Raw genomic sequence first — 16,891 nt, forward strand, 5'->3', positions numbered from 1 at the left:
CCATTTGCCACCTCCTGCTCTACCCCAGGACATATGCACTGATTGTGAATTAGTATCCATAATGACTTAACTTCAGCTCCTACTTACTTGCTGAGAGCTCTCAGTAGGACTGTCTGCACCCACTGTGAGCTACCAGAGGTCTTTATATGGCTTTTTGCATAAGAGGGCTTAAGGTAGCTTTAACATGATTCCTTTTAACACTTAGATACTGAAAAACAAATAGGGATAGATATCACCTACAAGGTCATCCTCATGAGTGTACTTTGAGGTTTTTAAACCTATTATTCCTTTAATAAACAAATATTTTACGCACACTTCCTCTCACCTCCCCTGGTTAGAAATCACTGTATATTATTGGAATACTATAGTCTTGAAAACTAAAAGGCAACCTAAAAGCATCCAAATGACTTATCCACCACCATTCATGTCTTGGCTGCCTGCCTCCCACCGTCTCTTGGAATGCTGGTTTCCACTCTGCTTCCTGTTAGCCTCTCCAGAGGAATGGGGAAGAAAGCTGCTTACACAGTAAGGTAAAGGCAAAGGGCAGCCCATGTGGAAGACCCCTCTCCTTCACACTGTGCTCTCCGTATCCAGTGTGGAGCAGCTTCACAGACTTAATTGGCAATGTTCACTGTATCTTCTGAGTGGCCACGAAAAACAATGTTATACCATACGTATGAATAAACGCTACCAAAGGAAGCATTTACATTTTATCTATACTGAGCAAGTTAGGGAGAAGGAAAAATATCGACGGATTTGGAATGAGAGAACAGACCCTTTCATCTTAAAAAGAGGTCTTAGTGGCTTATAATATCAAAATATAGAACTAATTTTTACACAAAAAATGTCCATCTGTGAACAAACAATTTAAACCTCTCAAAAAGCTAAGAAAGACTTCCTGTTTCCTTAAACAGGAAGGATTTTTGAATCCATTATAATGGGTGCATTTCAAAACCCAATAAGCAATTAGATGGCACTATTTTCTAGATGAGCATTTTCCAGTACAAACATAGTACAAACCACATGTATAATGAAATTTTCCAGTAGCCACATTTTAAAAAGCAAAAAGAAGCAGGTAAAATTATTTTTAATAATTTAAGTAATCAATATAACCAAAACATCATTTCAATATGTAATCAATATACAAAGTGTTAGTAAGACATTTTGCTTTTCTCATACTAAACCTTGAAATTGGTACATATTTTACATTTGCAGCACATCTCAATGTGAACTTAATGGACCAGCCAAGGTCCCAGTACCCAGTAGCCACATGTAGCCAGAGGCTACCTATTAGACAGTACAATTTTAGGTGATTAAAACAGTAAGATAATATAGACTTCATAAAAATGCCCAATTCTTAGCTACAACTGTTAGCTATCTTAATTACACAAATATGTTGCTTTTGTTTAAAACAGACAGAAATAATGTTTCCTGAAATGGCCATTTTCCAAACTATAACATGCATTTGCATTGAGAATATTCAGCCTATCAGATTAATAAATGTGTAGTTTGTCAAACATAAGCATAACTTTTTAAGATGTTTTAAATGGATAAGAAACTGGAAAGCAAAAATATTGTTGAACATAAACAGAACTCATAAGATGTGTTAAGCACAAGATTAGCAGTTAATCAGTAGACCATGTGTGCTAAACATAGACAGAAGGAAGGATAAAAATATATCTAATAATCATGAGGCACCACTTGGGTACTAAATAGTCATAATGTAAAAAGTGTAGAAGAGACACTAGGTATTTGGGATATGCTAAAGATACACGAGTACTTAATATTCATGAGTCTTCATTTGGCCACCCACGAATGACACCCATTTGGGTCTCAGGTGATCTGACATTGAGTGCCCCAAGATTCAGACAGGAATCTTTCCCTCTTACTGCACCTTAACCAAGTGTGTTAACCGGCCCTTCTCTTCTCCTTTGCTTCTCACTGTGTGATTTCAATTAAGTTAAAAATATGATTCAAGCATTTTAATTGGGTCCATGAGCCCATCTGTTCTGTGTGTAGAACAGAACAACCTGCCTGGTAGTGTACCTGAGCGATTTTCCACACACCACAAGCTATGCTTACTCAGCCACCAAGGGATGGGAACGAACACCACCACTTCTGATGTCTGCTACACACAGACCCCAACTTAAAATGGTCTGACTTTACAGTGGCGCAAAAGCGATACACATTAAGTAGAGTACCCATACAACCATTCTATTTTTCACTTTCAATACAGCATTCGATAAATTACATGAGCTATTTAACACTTTATCATGAAATAGGCTTTGCATTAGATGATTTTGCCTAGTGTGAGCTAATGTAAGTGTTCTGAGCACATAAGGTAGGCTAGGATAAGCTATGATGTTCAGTAGGTTAGGTGTGTTAAGTGTATTTTCGACCTATGATAATGTAGGATGGATTTATTGTGATGTAACTTAACCATAAGTTGAGGAGCATCTGTACTAAGGGAGTAAGAAAACAGCTGAAATGAATTTGAAATTATGGTATCACTGCCACTTTTTCAAGGAATAAATCAGTCTTCTTCCTGAAGTACTCTATAGCAGATAAAATACTGTTGGCATTAAATAAGTCAGAAAGATTTATAACAATTTGAAAGCCTACATAAAAATAAATCCCAGCCAAAATTCCATAAGAAATCAATGACAGCATTTTTTTTTTTTTTGAGACGGAGTTTCCCTCTTTCACCCAGGCTGGAGTGCAACGGCGTGATCTTGCCTCACTGCAACCTCCGCCTCCTGGGTTCAAGCAATTCTCCTGCCTCAGCCTCCCAAGTAGCTAGGATTACAGGTGCCCACCACCAAACCCAGCTAATTTTTGTATTTTTAGTAGAGATGGGGTTTCACCATGTTGTCAGGCTGGTCTCGAACTCCTGACCTCAAGTGATCCATCAGCCTCAGCCTCCCAAAGTGCTGGGATCGCAGGCATAAACCACCATACCTGGCCCAGTGACAGCCTTATATAAAAAATAAATGTTGTGTCTTCTCGTATTTTCCCTTTTTCTTCCTAAACCCCTGCCTGGTTGAATGTGTGTGGTGCCTGAGTCCATGAGGGTGGTGTAGTGTTGGCTTACCTTCCCAGCAAGCTGTGGGACCCTGAATGAGATTCTTACCCCTCCCACGCCTCAGTTCTCAGGTGTGAAACTATAGTAACTACTTCATAAGATTGTTGTAAAGAATAAGTAATAGAAAGTTCTGGTATTTTAGTAAGCTCGTTCATCTATAAGAGCACAATTTAAAAATTAACATGTTATCTCCATTTATTGAGGTTTTTTTAATGTATGTCAATAAGGTTTAAATTTTTATCATAAATAAGCAATTAATGAATCAACACTAAATGTATTCTTCAGTATACCAGTTAGAACAGCACAAATTTAAGAAGAGATATGTGGCCAGGTACGGTGGCTCACACCTGTAATCCCAGCACTTTGGGAGGCCAATGGGGGCAGATCACTTGAGGTCAGGAGTTTGAGATGAGCCTGGCCAACATGGTGAAACCCCGTCTCTACCAAAAATATAAAAAAATTAGCCAGGTGGTGGTATGTGCCTGTAATCCCAGCCACTCGGGAGGCTGAGGCAGGAGAATCACTTGAACTCGGGAGGCAGAAGTTGTAGTGAGCCAAGATTTCGCTATTGTACTCCAGCCTGGGTGACAGAACAAGACTCCGTCTCAAAACAAATAATAATAATGAATTTTTTAAAAAAGAAGAGATATGTGGCTGTACCAAGTTTAGGGAAGACAAAGAAACCAGAATTCATACACTGGTGGTTTAAGTATAAATTGGTACATTCATTTTGGAAAACAATTTGGCAGTATTTTGGAAGTTAAACATAAACACAACCTACAATTCAGCAGTTCCATTTCTAAGTTTGTACCCTAGAGTAATGGTTGTCAAAGTGTGTTCTACAAAACTCTGGGAGTCCCTAGAGATATTTTTTGAGATGTCTACCAGGTCAAAACTATTTTCATGATAATACTAGTACATTATTTGCTTTTTACATTGTGCTGACATTTGCACTGATGGTGCAAAAGCCATGGTGGGTAAAACTGCTGGTGCTTAGCGTGACCCAAGGCCATGGTACCAAACCACACTAGCAGTCATGTGGCCACCACCACCAAGCATTTGCAGCTAAAAAATAAACACCCAGTTTCACTTAACCATTTCACCCCAGTGAAATTGAAACTGAATTGATTTTACAAAATCTAGGGCCTGATTACATGTCTTTTTAATATTCTGTGTGACTAAATAGGAAGTACAGGGCACCTGTGTGTGCACAGTGATTATATTGAGGAAAATTCTCTGAGCAACTCTTTGAGCTGTGAACTGAACTAGGTTTTTTTTTTTTTAAACTAACTGTTTTTTCATTTTTTCATTTTAATCGAAAGAATGACTGGCATCTTTTTAAAAACCACCCAGCGAGCTCATCCCTTTAAAAAAAAAAAAATGGTGGCCAGGCACAGTGGCTCATGCCTGAAATCCCAGCACTTTGGGAGGAGGCCGAGACAGGTGGATCACCTGAGATCAAGAGTTCGAGATCAGCCTGATCAACATGGTGAAACCCCATCTCTGTTAAAAACACAAAAATTAGCTGGGCATGGTGGCGTGCACCTGTAATGCCAGCTACTCAGGAGGCTGAGGCAGAAGAATTGCTTGAACCTGGGAAGCAGAGGTTGCAGTGAGCTGAGATCACGCCATTACACTCCAGCCTGGGCGAGAAGAGCAAAACTCTGTCTAAAAACAAAAACAAGCAAACAAACAAAAAAACCTGTCATATTTGTTGTAAATAATTTAAAAATTTGAGCTTTTTTTTTTTTCTGGTTACCAACATGCAGAATTTGAGCTTTCAAGCAAAAATTAGAATTTTAGAAAACTTGCGACTGCTACTATGAAGGCTTCAAAATTCCCAAAGACTTAAAAGAGTTCTCTAATGAGATTGGAGGTGATGTTAATTAATGTAATATATTTTTGTATTGCTAAGGAAATGTGTCAACATTTAGAAGACTCACATAACTCAGTGAGCTATTATTTTTCAAATGACCAATGCATGAAAATCATGCTTGAGTATGAGATCCACTCAAAGAGCTATGGATTTTAATGTAACAGAATGCAAAACATTTATTGAAATGTTTCAGATTCTTCATTAGAATGAACCTTTAGGAAACTATCTCTTATCTAGTTTTGATGTAGTTTCAAAGAATATCCACAATTCTCTAAAAAGGTTATTAAGATGTTTCTCTCTTTCCAACTATATATCTGCATGAAGCTGGATTTTCTTCATATATGTCAGCCAAAACAACCAATTGCAGCAGACCCAATGCAGAAGTGGATATGAGAATCTGGCCATCTTCTATTAAGACAGACATTCAAAAGATTTGCTAAAATATAAAACAATAGCACTCTTCTCATTTTTTGTTTTGAGAAATATCTCTTCATTAAAATGTTATTTCTGATCACATGCAATTATTGTTTGTAATGAATTAATGAATATTTTAACAATCATTCACTGTTAGTTTTCCATACAGCAAGTGTTGACAGATGTAACCCACATAAACAAAAGTCCTTTTGTCAATAATTTTAAAGAGCATCAAAGAGTCCTGGGAGGCCAGGCGTGGCAGCTCATACCTATAATCTCAGCAGTTTGCTAGGCCTAGGCAGGCAGATCACTTGACCCCCGGAGCTTGAGACAAGCCTGGGCAACATGGTGATAACCTGTCTTTACAAAAAATAAAAAAATTAGCCAGGCATGGTGGCAGCTATACTCCCAGCTACTCAGGAGGCTTAGGTGGGAGAATCCCTTGAGCCACAGAGGTGAAGGTTGCAGAGTGCCAAGATCGAGCCGCTGCACTCCAGCCTGGATGCAGAGCAAGACTCTGTCTCAATAATAATAATAATAATAATAATAATAATAATAATAAGGTCCTGAGAACAAAAAGTTTAAGAACTGCTGCCCTCTGCACAGGAGTTCTGCAAGTTTGGCCAGACCTACACTGGTTGGAGGAACAAGAAAATAGAGCTAAACCCAATAACTACCAATAGGAGAACAGATGAGTAAATGCTGGCATACTCATTCCATAGATGAGGTTAAAAAAAGGAAGGAACTCAGGTATACTCATCAACATGGATAGACTTTTGGAAGATAATATTGATATTTTGGAAAACAGGTTGCAGAAAAATACTTAGTGTGATTCTATTTATATAAAAGTTAAAGGTATGTAAAATTGAATAATATATTAATTAATAACAGACCTGAAGTAAACCATAAAGAAAAGCAAAGCCCAGGCGCAGTGGCTCACGCCTGTAATCCCAACACTTTGGGAGGCCGAGGCGGGTGGATCACGAGGTCAGGAGATCGAGACCATCCTGGCTAACACAGCGAAACCCCATGTCTACTAAAAATACAAAAAATGAGGTGGGCGTGGTGGCACGCTCCTGTAGTCCCAGCTACTCGGGACGCTGACGCAGAAGAATCGCTTGAACCCAAGAGGCAGAGGTTGCAGTGAGCTGAGATGGCGCCACTGCACTCCAGCCTGGCAACAGACAGTGGTTACTGGAAGGATGGGGGAGGGGCAGGGATTACAGAGGGGCCAGGGAGCCTGGGAGGGCCTAACATGAACTTTTCCTTAAACAGGTGGGGATGGAGGGAAGTGTCCAGGTGTTCATTTGGTGATGATGAGGACTACAGTATTATTTATATCTTTATATATGCAAATGTGTTTTAGTAGGTATTAAATATTTGATAAACAAAAATGTTTAAGGTTCAAAAGCAAAGAGAGACACAGAGAGACACAGACCTCATGCTGGTGAAGGGATTGTGTTGGCTCCTAGCACTTGGGCTACATCATTAGCAAGGCAGAAAACACTAGTGTCTTCTGCTTGGCTCCCTTGTCAGCAGACATCCTGGCCTCTTGTTTTGCTGACCAAGTGAGAGGGGTCGGGTCGTGCTCCATGAATGAGGTTGAACCCGCGGAGAGGAAACGCAAACCCATCTGACTGATTACCCCGCACGCTGTGCGCAAGCGCCTGTGGGGGCTCCTGCCCTCGGTCGGCTCTGTGCGTTTGAGAAAACAAATATTAGAACAGTCGTAAACACTATCGGTCTCTTCCGACAGAGAAGGCGATCCCATGGGTGCTGCAGAAGGAGGGGCAGAGCCAAGGTGCGCCCTACAGACCGCCCTGCCGCGTCGGAGACGCGCGCAGTGAGGATAGACTGAGGCAGGCTCAGCCTCGGGGGTCCGCCACGGCTGCGGCAGTTTGTGCAGAATCCGAAATAAAATGGTTGCCTTGCAGCTTTCATCTGTGTTAAGGCCACAACAGTTTCTGGGCTGAAAACCTTTTCCACAAACTCATCAAAGGATCCTTCCCCGCACATCCTACCAGGCAAATTTTCGGGACTTCTGGGCTCGGGGCCACACCAGCAAGGCGCTTGCCGTCCTCCCTCTCTCTCTCATCAAGGCAGGGGGAAGGAAAGGAGACCCTCAGAGAAGACGAGGCCAAAGGCTGATCTGGGAAGGCTAGGGTAGCCCCCAATTGCCTAGGCGGCAGCGCAGCCGCTGGGGACGCAGCTCCCACCCGGCCTCCCCTCCGCAGAGCTGGGACCGTCCCCCCACCCCCCATCCTCGCTCTGTGGGCGCCGCCTGCACTCTCTGCAGCGCGAGGCTCTGCACGGTGTGGGGCTGGGGCCTTTCGCTCCCCTTGGCTGGCTCTCTCCTCCTTTGTCATTTACCTTTGTTTGCTGTGTATGTCTGGTTCAAAGGGCACGCCTACCGAGCTGGATAGAGTAAAGGAAGAATCAGAAAGAGAAAGCGCTCAGCGCGTGTTGCTTAGCAGCACAGACTCAAAACAGGACAAAGCAATTAGAGAAAATTATCACGGGCGGAAGGGGCGGATCGGTCCCCTGAGATCTTCAGATCATCCAGACAGATTACCCATTGGAAATGGGCTAGAGACACACAGAAAGGGGAGGGAATAAAACGGCTGCTGGAAACACAGCACTGGATTCTGGGGCTATATGAAAAAAGAACATAGCTTTATCTCCCGGTGAAACTCAGATTTTCCGCCCAGGACGCTCACATTTCTTCTGCGCTGGAAGTGCCAGCTGGTATTGATGATGTTGTCTGTTTGGTTATACTTCAATCCAAAAACTGGCGGGGACATTAGGCACTAATGGATGGGATGTATTTAAAACATCTACAGCTTATGATGTGCTGAGCTCTATCCTAAGGCCATATCTCACACATTCCTAAAACAGCCTACCAGTTAGGTACTCTTGTTATCACCATTTTACGGAAACAGAAACAGTGGCACAGAGAGGTCAAGTTGCTTGTCTAAGGCCTCAGAGATGGTGAGCGAGGGGCAGAGCCAGGACTTGTGCCCATGCCCTCTGTCTCCCTAGCCCAGCCTCTGACCACACCACAGAGTGTGGTGATGCAGGTGAGGGGGAGGGCGGGAAGATGGTCCTCTCTCGGCAAATGCTGGCCACCTGCAGGGCTGTGAGTCACAGGACTTTAGGGATATTAAGCTGTCTGAAGAGGCCCAGGATCTCAGGGCTCACTTTTGTGCATGCTCCTGAGGGTTTCTGAGTGGGTACAGTGAGGAATCCCTCACACAAAGCAAGTGAAGCACATCTAGCTGAGCCTCCCTCCCTTGGCTACCCAGAAAGACCCTGGTCCTGAGCGTGCAGAATGTTTTGTATTCCAGCTGCTGTGACCTGGGAAGGACTGCTGGCCCCATCCTGGCCTTTTGAGCACAGCCATCCCACTCACCCAGATCCCACAGCAGCCTCCAGGGCCCATGCCCCACCCCAGGTGTCCCCTTTCTCCTCCCTAATTCTCAGTCTCTTGGCCTCAAAAGCTGAATTTCCTGGACATGTTTCCCTAACACTTTAAAGACCCATTTAGATACCATTTCCTGGCTTTATGATTTCTGTTATCCCCTATGCCCACTCCCCTGCAAAGACACACACACCAGCTTTACCTAATCCCTTGATTATTGTGGCACCTTGTCCATATCCCGGCCCTCCCCACCACTGCCCTGGGGTCATCTGTGCTCACTAAAGGAGTGAATGAGACAACCTCAAAGATACCAGAGATGCCCCATAAACACTCTACAGCACTGAGGATGGGTGTGGTGGGCTGTATTTTATTTTGTTGTTAGAAATTATTTCATGTGCTGACTCATAATTTGTCTCTGTGAGTTGTTTGCTTATGAAGTAGAGCATTAGCTAAGAATCTCAAGCCAGAACAAGTGATTCGGCCAAGAACCTGCCATCTTTACCTCTGCCTTCGTCTGTCCTCATGTCTTTCACAGGAAAATCTGACGGGAACAGGAACATGACTCAGCCAGACCATTTCTTACATTGGTTTGCCCCAGTTTTCTATCTGTGCTGCTCACAATTTTTCTTCCTCTACTGTAAAGATTGACTTAACAATTCAAATGATGTTTATCTTCAATGTACCTTTGAAAATTGTAAGAAAGTGCTGCTTTCCACTCAGCTTTCAACTTGTCCGGATGTGCACATAAAAGCAAGAAAGCAAGAGCACAGAGTGTCATGCCATTGTCTCTCTCACTGAAAGGAATTGCAGAGGCTTCACTTGTGGGTCAAAGTTCCAGAACAAAACAAACCTGCTATTGGAAATGACATTTCACAATGTCCACCCACAAATCAGTGACCAAAACAAGGCCACGATATTCACTTCCAGAAACCCATTTGCATTAATGGAAATTTTAAAAAGAATTCTTTTGTGTTTTTTCACCTAAATTAGCATAGCAATGGTAATTGCTGAGGGGTATTCAAAAAGTGGATATTGGCAGGTAACTTGGAAAACAACCACTCCTTTTGAAAATTTAGGGCAAGAGGAAAGTATGGACAATTACAGGCTGGTGAGTGCTTCAAGGCAATGGCTCCCAAACTGGATTCTAACTTGAATTGTACAGCACAATTTTGGAGTGCCTTCTCATCCTGGGAAGCCTCTCTCTTGTAGGGAGATGACCCAACAGAATTTGGTCCTGGTTACTGGAGTAAGTGAGCACTGACTATGCATCAGGACCTGTAATAAGCGCCTAACTAAAATACACGATCTCATTTCATCTTCCTATCAAAGCTGCCAAATAGGCACTATTAACACCATTTTATAGATGGAAAAACTGAACCTCCAAAAAGGGTTTAGCAGTATGAACCACGGCTCCAATGTAAATCACCACCCTTTATCAGGAGGCATCCCACCAGACCCTGGCACTGCCTCCCAGGCCCTCCTTGCGTGCACTCTTGAAGAAATCAAGCAACTCATTCCCTACCTCTTGACTACTTTTTTAAAAGGCTGATTTAACCCCAAAGTGCCTCTTACTTTTCGTCGCTCAACCTCCCTGCTATGCCATAGCTGAATTTGTCCATTCTTCTCCAGAGCCCAAGGGCCTTGGGGCACCGAAAGAGCTCAGCTCAGCCTCCGCTCACTATCACCCAGGAGCCCATGTGCCTGCAAGGGTACTACCTCCATTCGGACCTTTCTGTGGTTCTGCAAGCGACGTGCCCAGAATCCTGGAATCCGTCCTCCCTTCACTGAAACCTCAGGAGGCGGCCGTTCTTTCCTTGGCCTTTCTTTTTTTAAGGCTTTTCTCTGATCTCAAAATTAATTAATTCTCACTGAGAAAAATTGCACAATACAGAAATGTATAGACAGGAAATTAAAATCAGTCCTGATCCAACCTGCCAGAGACCAATGTTGTTGAACACGCTTACCAAGGCCTCGCCAGGGCCTGTTTACTGTCCACTCCACGTGCACATTGTTCACACACACACTGAGCATCTACTGCTTACCAGACACCGCGTGAGGAGCCGGGTGCAGGGAAGTGACTCTGGCCTCCTCTGATTTGCCGTGGGGAGGCCACAAGGCAAGCAAAGAGCCACAATAAAAACCTCATAAACAGTCATCAAGTTACTGAAGGAAGGGCGTGAGACATTGCTGCGAACAAGAAGAACGAGGGAATACCAGTTAGATGCGGGTCAGAGAAGGCCTCTGGGAGGAGGAAGCAGACTCCGAGGAGTCCAGCGCTGAGGCCAGGGTGCCTGGCAGCCGATTCCAGGGGAGACGTGAGAGGCGCGGGCCACAGCGTGGAAGGAAGCTCTTCAGCCTTGAAGAAAGCGCCAGGGCCAGGTCCGCCAGCCCAAAGTCGCTTCTCAGCCGAGGAGGCTTCCTGGGGGAGGACAGGCAGGGAGTGGCCCGCACGGAGCCCAGATTCAGAGGGTTCCTGGCCAGCGTGAGGAACAGGAGAGAAACCCGGCAGGAGAAAGGGGTGGGTGTGGCCACAAAGAGGCCACATCCCAGATATATTTTGCTGGTAAAATTTCACGGAATGTAGATGTGTGGAAAGAGGGAAACGTGAGCTCCAATACTTGTTCAGCCTTGGTTTAAATCAAGCTTGTCCAACTCTCGGCCTGAGGGCCACTTGTGGCCCAGGATGGCTTTGAATGTGGCCCAACACAGATTTGTAAACTTTCTTAAAACATTATGAGATATTTTTGTGATTTTTTTTTTAAAGCTCATCAGCTATCATTAGTGTTAGTGTATTTTATGGGTGGCCCAAGACAATTCTTCTTCCAATGTGATCCAGGAAAGCCAAAAGAGTGGACACCCCTTGTTTAAATCATCATTAAAACCCAACGCCACAAGCTCTGAGAGCAATTACGGTGGAGCTTTATAACTCTGAGAGGGTGCAAAGCGCTGACCTACCCATTAAAGAAAAGAGGTAACCTGGGAGAACATGAGAAGAGCCTTTGAAGACACTAAAAATTGTTCGAAGAGCCAAATCCAGCAAAGATTGTTTGAAGTCATGTGTATTTTGTATTTTCCACCATGAAATGGAGTGATTTATTTACAATCAATACCATTGTGAGTTTATACTGTAGTCAAAATGGTTTTTGTAAAACCCTTGATCTTGAGACTATAATATCTGTTCTACTTGTTTGTGAGAAATTTTATGTATTTATTATATAGGGTTATTACAACTTAAAATTACTATGTAACTGAGTCCAAACTCATTCTGCTCACTGCACCAGCCAAAAATTGAGAGACAAAAGTTAAAGCAAGGAAGGCAACTTTATTTTGACATGCCAGCAAACTGAGAAGATGGTGACCAATGTCCTAAAGTAACATCTGAAGTCAGTACAATTTCAGGGTCTTCTTATGTTATAGGCAGGGGGAAGAGGAGGAAATTGGGATTGCAAGGTAGTCGATGACTGCAGACATCTGGGCTCCAGGGACGGTCCGAGGAGGCTGGGAAGTTTTTTGTCCTTGGTCAGGTCATAGTGCGCCCATAAATCTTCAACAGAACATTGTTAGTCGTTTACATACTTCTCCTTTAATCCCAGAGTTAGCTTCAAAAACTATGTAATTGCTGTTTCTGTATTTTATCTCAGTGCTCTTCAATTATCCTAGCCTACGTGCAGGGATGAGTAAAAGCTCCTTAAACAAAAATGGAATTAGTTATGTTCATTATTTTGCTGTTTCACTGTGACACCTGTGAAACATGCAGTACTTAATTCAACTTTGACTTTACTGGCCTTGTTTTAGTTGACCCAAATCACAGTATGAACATGTATAGATTCTCTTAAAGTTATGAAAACCCATTTGTGAGGTTTCTTTCTTCCTAGCATAGGATTCATAAGTAAAAGTAACTAGTAATCATAGCACATACAAATTTTAAATACAATGTATTATTGTACTTAAGATTTTAAAGTAAATTATGATCTTAGTAGACCCAAATTTTAAATACAATGCAGAAACTTGTTATTTCTACAAATATACAAGCACATATCAATTCACCTAATCAAAATTATAATTTATTTTATGCTTTTTTTACTTAAAATATCTTGAAAAGTTGTCTTGTATCATTAAGAATTCTTAAACAAATTGATTTCCAATGTCAGCATAGTAGCCTTAAATATAAATATGTCTGACTGATGTATTAATTATCTCATTAATCATTTAGAGTTTTTTTCCAATCTATATTGGACTAGCTATTCCCTGAATAGTTACATGAATCTCTGTGAGCATCACTTAGGATTTAATTAAACTAGACTCCTATAAATGGAGTGACAAAATTAGAAGGTTTATTTTTAAAGATCTTGAAACTTATTGCTATATTGCCTTTTAAAACAGGATCATCTTACATATTCTGGATATTACACCTTTGTCAGATGCATTGTTTACAAATTTTTCTCTCATTCTGTGGGTTGTCTCTTCACTCTTGATTATTTTGTTTGCTGTACAGAAGTTTTTAGTGTGATGTAATCCCATTTGTCGATGTTTGCTTTTATTGCTTGTGCTTTTGAGGTCTTATCCAAAGCATCCTTGCCCAGTCCAATGTCATAAAGCATTTTCCCTGTGTTGTTTTCTAGTAGTTTTATAGATTTGGGTCTTACATTTAAGTCTTTAACTCATTTTGAGTTGATTTTTGTATATGGTAAGAGATAGGATCCTAGTTTCATTCTTTTTCATGTGGCTATTCTATTTTCCCAGCACCATTTATTGAAGAGACTATCCTTTCTCAATGTGCATTCTTGGCACCTTTGTCAAAAATCAGTTGGCTATAGATGCATGGGTTTATTTCTGAGTTCTCTATTCTGTTCCCTTGTTCTATGTGTCTAATTTTATGCCAATATCATACTGTTTTGGTAATTATAGCTTTGTAGTATATTTTGAAGTCAGGTAGTGTGATCACTACAGCTTTGTGTCTTTATTTATCAAAAGAAAACATACAAATGGCCAACAGGTATATGGAAAAATGCTCAGCATCACTAATCATCAGGGAAATGCTAAACGAAACCACAAGGCACTATCACCTCACTCCAGTTAGAACGGCCATTATCAAAAAGACAAAAGATAACAAGTGTTGGTGAGGATGTGGAGAAAAGGGAACCTTTGCATACTGTTAGTGGGAATGCAAATTAGCCTTTTTGGGAAACCACATGGAGGTTCCTCAAAAATTAAAAATAGAACTACAATATGATCCAGCAATCCCACTTCTAGGTATATATCCAAAGGAAATAAAATCAGTACTATCTGACTAAGAGTTATCTGCACTCTCATGTTTATTGCAGCACTATTCACAATAGCCAAGATTTGGAATCGACCTAAGTGTCCTTCTACAGATGAATGGATTAAGAAAATGCAGGACATATACACAATGGGATACTATTCAGCCTTAAGAAAGAATGAAATCCTGTCATTTGTGACAGCATGGATAAACCTGGAGAACATTATGTTAAGTGAAATAAACCAGGCACAGAAAGACAAATAGCACATCTTCTCACTCATACGTGGAATCTAAAAAAGTTGATCTTACAGAAGTAGTGAATAGAACAGTTGTTGCCAGACACTGGCTGGAGTGGTGGGGGGTGAGAGGTTGGTCAATGGGTACAAAGTTACAATTAGGAGGAATAAGCTCTGGTGTCCTATTGTACAATAGGGTGAAAATAGTCAAAATAAGGTATTGTATATCTCAAGATATCTAGAAGAAAGGATTTTTTAAGTTCCCACCACAAAGAAATGATGTTTGTGGTGATATGTATGCTAATTATCCTTTGATTATTATGCAATCAAATATACGATGTGATAATTACACAATGTAGACATGTATCAAAACATCACACTGTACCCCTAAATATGTACAATTATGTGTCAATTAAAAATTTAAAAAATTATTTCAAAATAAAATATATATTTAAAAATTTAATTAAAAATTTAAAAATCAGAAAGCATTAAACATTTTTTATACACAGGGTCACCAATTAACCTTACCCTACCCCACCCCACCCCCACAGTCATGAGCATCAGCTCATCTTGCCCTTGCCTTCTCCTCCATCCTCCAAGCTGCTGGTGCTTCCCTTCCATCCCCTTGATGCTGTTCTGGAGACAATGAGTGAGTCTCCCAAGACCTGATCGTTTAAAAGTGTGTAGCACCTACCCCCTATTCCTGCTCCCTCCATGTGATGTGGCTGTTCACCTTCACCTCCCGCCATGATTGGAAGCTCTCTGAGGCCTCTGCAGAGACAGAGCATATGCCAACATCACGCTTCCTGTACAGCCTGAGGTACCCTGGGCCAATAAATCCTCTTTTCTTTATAAATTACCCGGTCTCCATTATTTCTTTATAGCAATGCAAGAGTAAACTAATACATTGACAAATCCCATGAAATAGTACATAAATCTGTGTGTGTGTGTGTATGTGTGTTTGTGGCATTTTGGGAGGAATAGGATTCATGAAATCTATGCTATTTTCAAAGGGGTCTGTGACACCATAAAATGCTGAGAAGCCCTATTTAGATCCATCAATTCTGTGTCTTTACTAAATGGGACGACTTGCCTGAAATAAATGTGGCAGATAAACAACAGATTTAGACAGCAGAGATGAAGAGACAGGCTTCAGAAAGTTTCCACAAGTTGGAAAAGAGGACTAGGAACAGAGGGAAGAGTTCAGATGGCCCTACCTCCTGTGCACCCATGGGAGAAAGGCCCAGCCCCAGGAGGGCGCACAGAAGGTGGAGGCTCAGAAGGGAAGAACTGACCTCGCCATAGGCTTGCAGGATCAGAGAGAAAGTGTTGCCCATGAAGGGCTGCCAGGGGTGGCAGGTTCGCAGGGAAGCTCTCTGCCCTCCTCCATTTGCCTAAAAGCAGGACAGAAATTTACAAAGCTAAAGGCATCCCCTCCTCTCCACCCTCCACCCTCCCACCTCCCCAAGAAGATCAAAGTTTAACCACTGAGCACAGCTTTGGACCTTCCTTGTCTGGAGACAATGTCTGGAGACGATGTCAGAGGACTCTACATTAACTAACCTTTATCTGCCCTGTGTCTGCCTCCCCAGGTGTGGGGCAGCAGGACTGCCATGGCAGGAAAGGGACTGTGCGGCCCAGGCATAGCGCAGAAAGCACCTAAGCGGCTCATTGCCCAGCAATGAAGAAAAAATGAGTACCAAAAATGGGACTCCACCACAGTGACAGGGAGGGCTGGCAGGCTGGGGTAGCCACATCTGAGGACCCAGAGTGAGCAGGACCGCAGCCCTTCTTTGCAGATGCCAGCACAGGGGGAGGAGATGACCACTGCTGCCCAGGGGAGAGCAGCTCCGAAGGGAAGGAGAAAGGGGATCCCTGCACGGACCCAGAAAGCCTGAATGAATGGCCTTGAGCTGAATTTAATTTTCTGCCTCAGTAGAAGAAAGGCTCAAAACAGAACTGAGTTGAGTTATTTTAAGAGTACAGGATTTACACCCTGAGTTTGTGGCTGTGAGTGGCCAGCTTGGTCCAGACCCTCACCACCACCCCTTCCACACCACAGAGTGAAATAATTAGCAATCCACATCTGAATCTGAGATTCTTATTGTACCAGAGAAAGGTGAGTGCTGGGAATGTCAAATGATTTGCCCAAAGTACATTTAATGGCACAGCAAGAACCTTTTACTGGAAAACTAAGAGCATAATGCATGCTATCTGCAGGTGAGTGCACACCAATTATAACCCATCTCTTACTCCAGAGACCTATCCTGTACCAAGCTTCTCTGAATGTCATTAACACAACCCAGAACCTAATGGCCCACTTCAATCTTCAGGCTCAATTCCCATTCGATTGTCTAACCAAAGTGTCTGGCATGTAACAGACATTCAAGAAATGTCTTAAGGAATGAGTGAATGAATTTTATACAGTATTTTTTCTATAATTTTCCTCTTTTCAGACCTTTATTCCATATACAGCATTGATATCTGGGTGTCTGATGACACTGCAAAGAAGTTGGGTTCCAAATGCATGCCTGGAAAAGCATCCACGGACAATGGCCAGGGCGTCGCTGTAGAGAGTGCAATGACGGCCCACTGCCCATGCTGT

General features: G+C 42.3%; 1 long non-coding RNA gene across 2 annotated transcripts; it reads right to left on the minus strand.

Annotated features, from left to right (window-relative positions):
- Positions 1 to 811: 811 nt before the first annotated feature.
- On the minus strand, positions 812 to 7,849 carry LOC117981570 (uncharacterized). Of its 2 annotated transcripts, none has more exons than XR_004673158.3 (3): positions 7,743 to 7,849; positions 6,811 to 7,067; positions 812 to 5,732 (listed from the first exon to the last, which is right to left on the minus strand). It is a non-coding gene; the product is annotated as an uncharacterized LOC117981570 (long non-coding RNA). The 2 variants fall into 2 exon arrangements; XR_008626392.2 differs by having other exon boundaries at positions 813 to 5,728.
- Between the last annotated feature and the right edge of the window lie 9,042 nt (positions 7,850 to 16,891).

Source organism: Pan paniscus, chromosome 7 (assembly GCF_029289425.2).
Source record: "Pan paniscus chromosome 7, NHGRI_mPanPan1-v2.0_pri, whole genome shotgun sequence".
NCBI classification, from domain to species: domain Eukaryota; kingdom Metazoa; phylum Chordata; class Mammalia; order Primates; family Hominidae; genus Pan; species Pan paniscus.